Raw genomic sequence first — 12576 nt, 5'->3', positions numbered from 1 at the left:
GAACAGATATACACCAGATCAACTCTGGTAATACAATCTATGACGATGGTAACGATAATAGTACCTACTGGTTACTCTGTGTATTACCATCAATTAACTTTTTTTAATTGGAGTATAATTGTTTTGCAATGTTGTCTGAGTTTCGGTTGTATAACAGCGTGAGTCATCTATATGTACACATATGTCCCTTCCCTCCCACTCCCCCACATCACATTCCTCTAGGTCATCACAGGGCACCGAGGTGAGTCTATGTGCTATCAGTTTTATGGAGTAGCTATTTTACCTAGGAACTGTATGAACACTCACACACCCTTACAAATCAGGCAGCAGTCATCTTGGTAAACACCCTTCAAGGGAGCAAGATGCCTGCTACTTTGCTCCTTATGGAAGAGCACGCATCTCTCATCCGTCTGCAGATCATCTTCTCCAAAGCGCATAAATGCTTTCCTAGAGCTGTGTATGCTTGCAGCTCAAAAGTCTGATCTTGTATTTAATGTGCTACGATAATGTTGGCCTGAAGCTCCTTTTTGTACCATAAGTAACTTGCACAGAGAAAAGACGATTAACTTTCTTTAGTACAATGAATATTGAGATAACAAAATGTTAGATAAATAGGTTACATTATCTCTACTTTATAAAATTGATGTATCTATAGAGGTAATTTTCCTCTAGGTCACTGAACAAGCACCTTCTGGAAATCAAATGTCCATCACATCTGTCTTGGTACATCAATAGACTATATCCAAATTAACAGCACATGAACTACTTGCAAATATCTAGATTGATTCTGGATATATTCTGGATATAGAATATCTCTCCTCTCTCTGTCTAACTCCTTTCTCTCCTCCCATGGAATCAGCTTTGTGTTTCTCAAAGGAAGGCAGCCAATTTTAAAAGTTTGTATAAGTCTATTGCTGAAGTACTGGGTGAAGCTAGATGTGAATTTCAGACCTTGTTACACATTTACAAACAATAAAGTTACTTCCTTTCTTGTCATAGTTAAAGCCTAGAAGGCAGGAAACAGTAGAACTTTCCTGTATTAATGTGAGAGCATTTTTAAACAATTGCATACCTATAACAACTGAGGCCCAAACATCTGGCAGCAGAAATGAAAATTAAATCAACTGACATTTACACTTACACTGCTGAGCAACAGATGTGGGGGAAAGGCTGGATGACTATCTCAACTAATTTTGATTAATTCCAGGAGAAATAAACCCTAATTGTCCATTTATTAAGTCTTCCAAATCATGGATCTAATGACAATAATCTTATCTGAAGGTTGGGTGCCAACTGAAGTGTCAGATTGCATCATTTGAAGTTTATAGTTTTCTTGGTTCCCTAATTCTTGGACAGCTTCATTCCTTTTTCCTGAAAAATTTGTTTTGTTTCTCATATCTATTTGAGATTTAGGCATTCAATTTAAGCACTTGATTTAAACAACAATATCTTCTTTAAAAATCACATTATTTCTGCATTCTTATATTTACATTACTCACCAAGGTAGGAAGGGTCCTAGTTCTACTGGAAATTTTATTTGAAGAATCCAATAGAATAATGATGATTTTCTCTTAATTTATCTGGCTTATAGCTCTTTACACGTATTTCATTAATCTTTGCAACATTTCTGTGTGGTATGTAAAGGGCAAGTATTATTAGACCCATTTTTCAAGTGTAGAAAAAAGATAAAATGAGATAGAAAATCATTTTGCTAGGACAGCAATAAGAGCCTTGACCAAACCTCCTCATATTTGTAGTTGTAGTGTTGCTTTGAAAACTTGATAGATTCACCTGGAAATTATTTCTTAAACTTGTAAGATGAGTTATTAGTGTACATGTATATATATCTATGTTTATATTCTGAGGGTAAGAGGAAAGGGAATTGTTTTAACTCATTAGAGTCTGTATTGGAGGGACTTTCCTGGTCGTCCAGTTTTTAGGAACCCTCCATGCAATGCAAGGGATGCAGGTTCGATCCTTGGTTGAGGAACTAAGATCCCACATGCTTTGGAGCAACTGAGCCTGTTTAATACAAATTAAGTCTGTGAACCACATGAAAGATCCCACAGGACGCAATAAGATATGGCACAGCCTAATGAATGAATAAATAAATACTTAAAAAAAATAAGGAGTGGAGTTGAGGTCTATCCTGAGGGCTTTTTCAATAGACCTGCATAATTAGAAACACCTCACAAAGTAAAGAGTTTGTTTCCTCTACTCACAGAACTATGCATTAAATCTGCAAGAAAGAACTACAAGACAGAGCTGCTAAATAAACTATGAGAAACCTAACAAACTTTTTTATCTTAGGCATTGGCATATCCCAACAGTCTGTACCATTCTAGGCTGTGATAGTTTAGGAGTGAATACAGTTTGGACTTAATGCATGTTGGAGGGTGTCTAAAATTCAGAACCAGGCAGATCCATCTCCACTGACCCTAAATATGGCCCTAAAGTAAATGGCTTGAGGAAATTGTATCGCCAAGACTACAGGTTGGGGGGGGTTTGAAGTGTGTCCATAACGCATTGGAAATCAAAGAAGTCTGACTAAAAGAACTGCGGATAACTTGACTTGATAACAGTAGATTGAGCAAAAGCTCTTTTTTAGAAAGGCTATCTTGAAGATATGACTCAAACATTGGGGGAAATAAGGTGACTGACAGTGGAAGGAATCAAGACGTGAAATCCCTTAAAGATTCACTGACTTTAAATAACTTTGCCTATGTTACACATAATTTTTAAAAAGCCCTTTATGCATTTTATGAAAAATAAAGCCTTGGAGAACTGAGAACTCATGCAGATTAGTCAGCCTCTTGGTCTATATCATGCCACCCATTACCTTCACCCTAAATGTGTCAGTTTGCTGTGCTTTTCCTCTCAAGAGCTCATGACACATGAAGACAGAGAATCTTTGGTATACTTTGTTCAGTGTTGAGACAAAATGGAATGTACAGCAACATTAATCTGACAGTTTATGGACACGTATAATGGTTATTATGCTGCGTTACTAATTGGATGTGAATGGTTAGCGATTCATGTAGATGGTAGTAATTAGTCTTACTTTTCCAAAGATAAACAGCACATTTGGAGCCATCTGTAGGGAAATGCAGGGAAAATGTAGAAGTTGGGTAGCACTCTTTGGTCTGAATCTAAAATCCATCCTTTTTTCAATGGACAGCTTGTGATCTCATTTCAGAGTTCCTTCCCACTTCTGTCATCAAAGAAGGAGTTCTGGGCAGATAGTCTTTTGTTTGAATTCTGTCTAGGGCACATGTGGGTTGTGTGATTATGGGAAAGTCCCCCCCATGCCCCAATGTTTCTGAGCTTCAGTTTCCTCCCTTGTGAACCGTGAATGATAATATTCCCATTGTGGGAATGTAGAGAAGGCACCTAGTTAGCAGCTAGCATCATGCCTGGCACATTGAAATTGACAACTAGTTATATTAGAGGTATTCATTCATTTGATTATTACAGTGTATTGTTCACCCTAAATTATCTATCTTTGAATTTCCAGGGGCTAGCAGAAGCTAGAATATGATGCTCTAAGATAATACTTACCATTATTAATGAGAGTCTACTTTGCTCCATAGCTATTTGTTTTATTGTTACAGATACAACTTTATTTATCATTTCACTTCTGAGGATTCTACAAAATATACAGAATCCGAATCTATTCTTTAACAGCTTTGAAGCATTTTCTAGCTATGCCTCCCTACTTATTTAGCAAAAAGGATTAAAAAACAACTACCCCTCCCCCTGAAATCCCTAAACCATCAACTAATGTGGAATTTTACTATTTTATGGAAGTTAAATCCTAGACATAAAAATGGTAAATGATTTTCTATGCTGTCAGTTGTGCATTCAGATAACATTTGGTTCTTTCAGCAGCTTCCACAGAATTGAAGTCTAGAAGATAAATAGGCAGAAAATCCAGTCAGGGACAATCAGAGATTTCCCTTTCAACTCTAGCTCCCTGTAGTATTATTTTACAGCTAATGTGTACTCTGTCAACTAGGAGTCTGCCTTGGGATGCATATCGAAGGATCGATGCGGGGGCTGGGGGGGAGGAGAACAAGGGCATGCAGACTCTGCAGTCCTGATGCCAGAACATCCTGGGTGGTGTATCCCAGGTTCCTGTTATGAGCTTAGTGTCTGGAGAGTAATATGGTCAGAACTGCCTGAGGGAATTATAGTATCTATTCTGACCCTGGTATGTGTGTCTGCAGTTCAGACACTCCCTGTTGTAAATAGCTGGAAACCAGACCTGGCCCGCAGGAGCTGGACTAACAGATGAAGAAAGACTGGACAAGTCAGCATCGTGCTTGTGAACATAGGCTCTGGAAGGATTCAGACCAGAAGGATCTTTCCTGTCTCCCTTTAAGTGCTGTGTAAGTTCAAATCGTAGGTGCACTCCTTATAAGATGTATGATCCGGAGCAACGTGTGTAATACCCCTGACTCGGCAGGAAGTGGGCACCCAAGTGTCCTCACTCTCACTAGAAATTGTATTTTCATGGGATATACATACTTGTTCAGCAAAAGGACTAAGGCACCACTTTAGCTTTTGTCTGCCTTTGAGTTAACTGGAGATCTTGTAAAACTGCAGATTTGCATTCTCTTAAGTCTACAGCACAGATTCTGCATTTCTAATATGCTGGCAGATGATTTTGATGATACTGGTTAGTGGAGTAAATGTGAATAGCAAGGTTCTAGTTAGTATCTGCTTAATAGTTATCACAAAACAAAATTCTAGTCCAGTGTTTCTCAGAGTTCATCATGTATCACATCCAGCTGGAGGGCTTACTGAAGCACAGATTACTTGACCCCACCCTCAGGGTTTCTGCATCATGGGGTCTGAATTAGTGCCTGGGAATCTGCATATGTAACAAGTTTCCAAGTGGTAATCATACTGCAGTGTGGACTGTAAATTGAAAAACATCGACTTGGACTAGTTCCTCCCTTATCAGAAAACTTCCGTTAACAGTTTGGAAAACCATATTTGACTTTTCAGCTTTAGGTAGATGATGATCATCAGAAAGTTGTTATTTACTTATTTATTTAATATATTAATTTATTACATGTAATATATTTTCATGCAATTGTAAAAAATGTATATGTGGAAAGTTCCTTTACACCCTTTGTACAGCCTCTTCTAATGGTAACATCTTGTAAAACTGTAGTAAATCACAATCAGGATACCGACATCCATACAATCTGTCCAAATGAATTCAGATAGCCTCAGTTTTGCTTGTCGTCTGCGTGTGAGGGAGTGAGAGAGAGAGGTTAGCTCTATGCAGTTCTGTCACATGTGTCATTTCTTGCATAATCATCACAGCTAATACATACATGAGCTAATACACCTCACTCACATAAGAATCTCTCCTGTGTCCTTTTATAATCACTCTTTTACTCAAAACTAGAACATTTCTTTTAAACATTTTGCAAGATTCTAACAAATCAATTTATAATCCACTTCATTAAAAAACAGAGCTGCACTCTCAAACCTCTTCATGATGAGCCCTTCTTGACCCTAGGAATCTAGCAAAACTGCTGTGGTTGATACTCTTAAGATTTTTATTAATAACAGAGAGGATCCGGGAGACCGTCCTGTCCTTAAAATCTTCACAGAGATTTTTCTCTCTGAAAGCTCCCATGAGCAACTTCAGATCATTCTGAGATATTACTAACAAAGGGTTCTGTTGTCCCAATCTGTATTTGATCTATGGGCTGATGTGTTTCTTAATTTGAGTATTGTTTTTCTCTGGAGAAGCTGCAAATGAAAAAGTTTTATTTTCATACCCAACCAGTTTTGATGGAAAATTTACTTCTTCAGCTAATTTTTCTTCATTCACATTTTATTTAGTCAACAACAAGTGATGTGGCATCTTAAAAATTCTGCCTCTGCCTGGAATCTCTTAAATGGATCATCAAATTCAGTAGATATGAATACAGTTCCTTTTCTTCTGCAGGTGACATGGTCAAAAGTTTAGCCACTACATAGAAGGGTCTCCTTTTTTCCAACTTCCCGTAATACTCTCCCTTTTTTATTTACTCTAAGACTTTGTCAACAGCCCGCTCACATCCTTTAGTCTCTCGACACTCTCCCTGGGGCCCTTCAGGCTTTCACCAAGTCTCCCCAATTTACCTAGTTGCTGTCTGCCAACTGGTCCTAAAACCAATGCCACAGGTTTGAAGTTTTCATTACAGGAGCTCCTTATATCCAAACACTAAAATCTGTTATAAAACAAACTACTCCAGAATTTAATGGCATAAAGAAGGCCACAGTGAATACTTTACTCACAAATCTGAAATGTGAGCAGTCCTTGTCAGGTTCAGCTTGTCTCTGCAGAATGTAATACCAGCTAGATAGCTGGAACATGGCTGACCATCCAATTCTAGGACAGTTTACTCATATGGAGCCCACATTGGTTGGTAACTGCCTAACAGGCAGCTTGGGTTCTCTATTGACTAGTGTCTGTGTTTCAACAGTGAGTATCCCAGCAAAGACGGGAAGTGGAAGTTGCTAGCTCTGTAAACTTAAGTCTAGAAATCGCTGCAAAGTCACTTTGTTTATATATACTATTGATTACTAATAGAATACAGAACAGAAACCTCCACCTTGCAATGAGATGCATGTCAACAATTTTGGGGCTATGTTTTAAAATTACCACACTAACTTGGTTAATTACCACACAAACTAATGCTTTTGGTTCCTACAAAAGTAGTATGTTACAAAAGACAGTTAAAATAGTCTGAAACTACTTTTCAAGTCTTAACTAATACTATTAATACCATTAAAATCTTTAATGTTAAATACTTCCTAAATACTCGTAGAGTTGTTTAAGCCCTAAAACTTTAGAACATATTCAACGCTGAGAACATCCATGTAGTTCCCCTGCTACTTCATAAAACCTGTTAGGTATGTTGGTTGTGGTGCTGCATCTTTGGATTAAATGAAGTCCTTGTTTTAAGACAGATCTTTGTAATCTAGCCAGTTATGTGGCCTTGGGATTGTTTCTTGTATCCACAAAGCCTTTTAAAAATGTTCTGTAAACAAATAATATTAATAGTATGTCTCTTCCAAGGAAACTATGCTTCCCTGTGACTCAGCTGGTAAAGAATCTGCCTGCAATGCAGGAGACCTGGGTTCAATCTCTGGGTTGGGAAGATCCACTGGAGAAGGGAAAGGCTACCCACTCCAGTATTCTGGCCTGGAGAACTCCACGGAGTGTATAGTCCACGGGGTCACAGAGAGTCAGACACGACTGAGCAAATTTCACTTTCACTTTTCCAAGGAAACTATAAGGATTTTATATTTGAACAGAACTCAGTTTGAGACCCTACACTGTAACCCAGAAATGTTAGGAGTTCTGAGTTTATCATTTATAAGTAGTATCAAGGCCTTTTTAAAATAAAACAGTTAAAAAATAAAATAAAACAGTTTAAGTGAGGAATTGCTTCTTTAGAATACTGCTATTACATATATATGTATGACTGAGTCCCTTTACTGTTCACCTGAAACTATCATAACATTGTTAACTGGCTATACCCAATAAATTATGCTTTTTAATTAAAAAAAAAAAAAAAAAAAAAGCTTCCAGGGGACTTCCCTAGCCTTCCAGTGGTTAAGACTCTGCCTTCCAATGCAGGGAGTAAGGTTTAGTCCTGATCAGGAACCAAGATCCCACATGATTCAGGTGTGGTCAAAAATTCAATAAATAAAATGTTGAAAGCTAAAAAGAAAAAAAAAAGAAATGCCAATTATCAATAACAATGGGTGTCTATAATTTTTTGGACCTCCCTAATGGTACAAACCCAGACAGTGTATTAAAAAGCAGAGGCATCACTTCTCCGACAAAGATCCATCAGGTCAAAGCTGTGGTTTTTCCAGTAGTCATGTATGGATGTGAGGGTTGGACCATAAAGAGGGCTGAGCACCAAAGAATGGATGCTTTTGAACTGTGGTATTGAAGACTCTTGAGAATCCCTTGGACTGCAAGGAGATCCAACAGTCAATCCTAAAGGAAATCAACCCTGAACATTAATTGAAAGGACTGGTGCTAAAGCTTAAGTTCCAATACTTTGGACACGATTTGGACAATATTTGGATGCGAATAGCTAACTCATCAGAAAAGACCCTGATGCTGGGAGACATTGAGGATGCTGAGCCCCTGCCTACTGAGCCAGGGCTCTGAGCGCCCATGGTCTGCAAGAAGAGAAGCCACCGCAATCGCCTGCACACCGCGACTGCGGAGAAGGCCCTGCTCGCCACAACTAGAGAAAGCCCACCTCCAGAAACAAAGACCCAGCACAAACAAATGAATAATCTAAGGAATGTAATGTATGGCTATGGTTTTAAACTTGAGGAAACTGTTTCAGGATAAAATGATACAAAAACTATATTATTCCAAAACTACATAGATATCTTATAACTACACTATTTTGTCAAAACCCTTATTACTCATCACTTCTTCCCTCGCAATGTGCATGCAATCCTACCTCTGAACCTTTTCTCATTATACTTTTTCTTTCTTTAAACATCCTGTCATTTCCCTTCATTTCCAGTTACTACTTTTCTTTCAAGGTTCGGATCAAATGTTACCTTCTTTTGGAAAGTATATATTTTCCTGCAACTACATGGGAGTTCAGAGAAGGCCGTGATGATCTAAGTTATAATTATAGTTATTTGTGCATGTGCCTTCTATTCCCTCCCAGACTAATGTCCTCAAGGGCAGAGACTACATTTTACACTTTTCTATAAACCTCATAACTTACAGCATACGAAGTATCACATCATGATTGGCAAATATTCATTCAATGAGCAAATAATCTTAATGGCTACTTTTTGGATACAATTACAGGGTTTTTAAGCACACGCTTATAATATGCTAAACACTTTAGAAAGGGAAAAATAATCTAACCTACCAAAATATGGAGGAAAAAAAGAGCACAAAATTCTCACAAATATTATGAGGTGGGAATGTATCAGAAGAGAGATTTCCTAAGGAAATATCCTCCAAGAATATAGCAACTGGTTGTACGTTTTAAAGTTAATAACCCAAGCCTAATTCTTTGTTAAAACCTAAAGGAAGTTTGTCTTTAAGTTATCTCTGTCTCAGTTATCAAGAAAACAATATTGCTCAATTCTTTGTGCAGTCTGTCAAGTCTATCACTATTATGTGCAAGTCTATCACTACCCCTAAGAAAATAACTTTGCCTGCTAACCATCTAGAAATGCATGATTGGATACTTCTAGACAGTGGCTATGCTCTTCCTTTAGAATCTTTGCAACAGCTGTTTCCTCTGCCTAGAGTCTGCATCTTCCTGCCATGGCCATGAGTAACTCCATCTTAAGTCTTCGCTCAAATAAGCCTGACCCTTCCCACCACCAGTGCCATATCTTTCATAGTCTGCTTTGTTTTTATTAGCATTTAATCCTTTCTTACACACTATATAATTTAGTTATTATCGTGTATACTGTTCATGAATTCTTCTCCATGGATAGAATGTCTCATGCTGTAAATTGATACCACCTCAACAGCTACAGAGTATCTGATGATCGTTAAGTCTTCAATAAATGTTTACTGAATGAATGATTGATTGAATAAATGAATGAAGGGACAACATGTAGAACGAGTACTAGACTGTTAACATTTATCTTGGCTTAAAGAGCATTGGCTAATACCTAATTCCACTGGATAATTAACTGGTAGTATAACAACATGCTTCGTTTCCATAGACATCTTCAAATATTTGCGCTGGAAAGTTCACCACAACTCCGTGCAATACAATTACCTTTTTGTTTTCATAAAGTGTAATGTGAGGCATGGAGAGAGGAAATGTGTTTCCTGCTGTATGCAAACAACTAAACAATGTTATTAATCCTAGACTGACCCTGCATTCTGGTCTATGTTTTTATCACCCCACTCTTAATGCAACTGCCCTCTAAACCGACTTTTTACTCTTCTTATTCACTATGTTAATTCAGTGCGCCCATTTGGACCCTGTAGTATATTGAGATGCTGAAAACATGATTGGACATTCTTTTACCTTCGAGATACAAGTATCATGTTTCCTTTAGGCCAATTTTTTTAAATCCCTCACACTGATTGTTTCTTTATTTGTTTTGTTTGTTTTTAATGGAGAGAAGGCAGAGGGTGTTCGTGGCAAATTATTTCACCCTAGACACACCTCTAGAGGAAAATCCTCTCTGCTAGTATATGGCTCTGTAACTCTATTTCTGTAGTGTCTGTATCAAGCTAATACTTAAGGCAAATATCATATAACTGCAAGAGATTTGGATATGCTTTGGGATGAGGCATTCATTAATTCCAAACCCTGTATCATATCAGTGTCTTTTAATTGCTTGACTCAAGGATATGAAATAGTTTGTACCTTTCTTTTGTCATCTGTATAATGGATACTAAAACTAATGGCATAATAAACCCGAAACTGAACACATATCATTATTAGCTTCCTTTTTTTTTCACATCCCTGCTTTTGCCTTCATTTTCTATATTACTCTGAGACTATATTCATCGTTATTCATATGATGAAATGATTAGTTTTAATTACCTTAATACATTAGGCAATTAATTCTTTTTAGTCTTGAGCAAATTCCAACACTATTCTGAGACAAAATTATAATGAAGGTTTATGTGCAAAAAATTAAAAGTTATAGAATCTTTTTATTCTCAAATAGTTATGAAAAATCACCTGGATAGGCAATACTTGAAATAATAAAATTCTGAATTGCTCTTGTGCACTCAGTTAGAAGTAAATATGGATCTTTGGATGAGAAACTACAGCGTGGAACTCATTAGCAGAGTTTCTGTTTGTTTGTTTTTTTCAGTAGAGAATTCTGGGAGCAGTATCATCACCAGTCAAATAGTAAGATGTTAGAGGGGGGAAATCCTCAAATTCTGTATAAACAAATCAGAGTCAACTTGTAGTGCTGTGAATGCATGACCTGTAATTTCAATGGAGGAACCAGATGAGTTGGAAAATTATCACAGCAATTCCTAATAGTTTCACTGAGTCAACTCTGGAGATAACTTTTACTAAATAAATTCAAAATAAATAGCTAACGTAAATAAGTTAACATGAGTCGGAATAAAAAAGCAATGTTTGCTTTGATTTAAAGATTAGAGCAGATATTAAACCTACCCATCCACCATCTGGTGCTCTGCTTGCCTTTCCCACAGTCTCATTCTATGATCATATACTTGCAGTGGTCAGAAATTCACTACCTTGGGGGACTGATGAGTTTTTCTCTTGAGCAGCTGTGTTGGAAAACACTTTAATCTTAGAGTGAGCCAAAATGTGCCTCAAGGTATAAACAAGTCTTAGTTTCTCCCCCTATAGCCTAGACTATGAAGTATCTTGAAAAAATTGTTTACATGACATGGTTTCAGTTCCCCTGGAAAAATGACTGAGGAGAAAAATGCACTTGTAGAATTAGGCATGGAGGTGACAAGACCTCAGAGGAAGTTGAGTCAGTAGCAGTAATTAGAAAGTTTGGAGCAAATTACAACACAGGACAAAACATGGCCTAACCTAAAATTCTGCAATTTGCTTAGTATTTTTGATTGGGTGACTTTCATTTTGGCCTCCCCTGGTAGCTCAGCTGGTAAAGAATCCACTTGCAATGCAGGAGACCTGGGTTGGGAAGATCCCCTGGAGAAGGGAACGGCTACTCACTCCAGTATTCTGGCTTGGAGAATTCCATGGACAATTTAGTCCATGGGATCGCAAAGAGTTGGACACAACTGAGCGGCTTTCACTTTCATATATAATTTCATTCAGTCCTCTCAATAACCCTCAGATAGTTATTATCTTGACTTTAGGGTGACCTCTTATGTACTAGTTATCGTTCTATATGCTGAATACAACAGTGAACCAAAAAGTACTATCCAGGTGGAATTTGCACTCTATTAGTGATAGCCAGGGTTTGCCAAATGATAATACCCGTTGACCAGTTGGCTTAACCCTGACGCTGGGAAAAACTGAAGGCAGGAGGAGAAGGGGATGACAGAGGATGAGATAGTTGGATGTCATCACCAACTTAATGGACATGAGTCTGAGCAAACTCTGGGAAATGGTGATGGACAAGGAAGCCTGGTGTGCTGCAGTCCCTGGGTTTGCAGAGTCAGACACGACGTAGTGACTGAACAACAAGAACAAAGTTGCCTTAAAGTCTATAAATTTCTACTGCCAGATGCTAGGACATGTTTGTTGTTGTTGTTGTTTTTCCTAGAACCAAATCTTCACTAGAATACACAAAAATAAAACAAACATTAATGCTCTCTTCTGAACCCTCATAAAATTCATGGTATAGAACAGAGTCAGATTTTTAAATGAAGGAGGGATTTTTCTCACTATGGTTCTTATCATACTGAACGTGATCAAAGTTCTGAAATCCAGGAATTTCCTGGTGTCCAGTGGTTAAGAATCCACCTGCCAATGCAGAGGACACCAGTTCGATCCCTGGTCGAGGAAGATCCATATGCTGCAGAGCAACCAAGCCCATGTGCCATAACTACTGAAGCCCACATGTTCTAGAACCCATGCTCTGCAA

The 12576-nt window shown here is 37.8% G+C and overlaps 1 protein-coding gene and 1 non-coding gene across 3 annotated transcripts in view; both read left to right on the top strand.

The window, feature by feature from the left end:
- The window catches only part of CDH8 (cadherin 8), a 395613-nt gene that overhangs the window by 282576 nt on the left and 100461 nt on the right, over positions 1-12576 (top strand). The window lies entirely within an intron of this gene.
- On the top strand, positions 2137-2265 carry LOC136162282 (small nucleolar RNA SNORA18). The gene has a single exon (XR_010662088.1). It is a non-coding gene; the product is annotated as a small nucleolar RNA SNORA18 (small nucleolar RNA).

The sequence above is a fragment of the Muntiacus reevesi genome, chromosome 2 (assembly GCF_963930625.1).
Source record: "Muntiacus reevesi chromosome 2, mMunRee1.1, whole genome shotgun sequence".
Lineage (NCBI taxonomy): Eukaryota > Metazoa > Chordata > Mammalia > Artiodactyla > Cervidae > Muntiacus > Muntiacus reevesi.
Note: the sequence above shows the minus strand (reverse complement) of the source record. Positions and strands in the feature narration are given on the sequence as shown.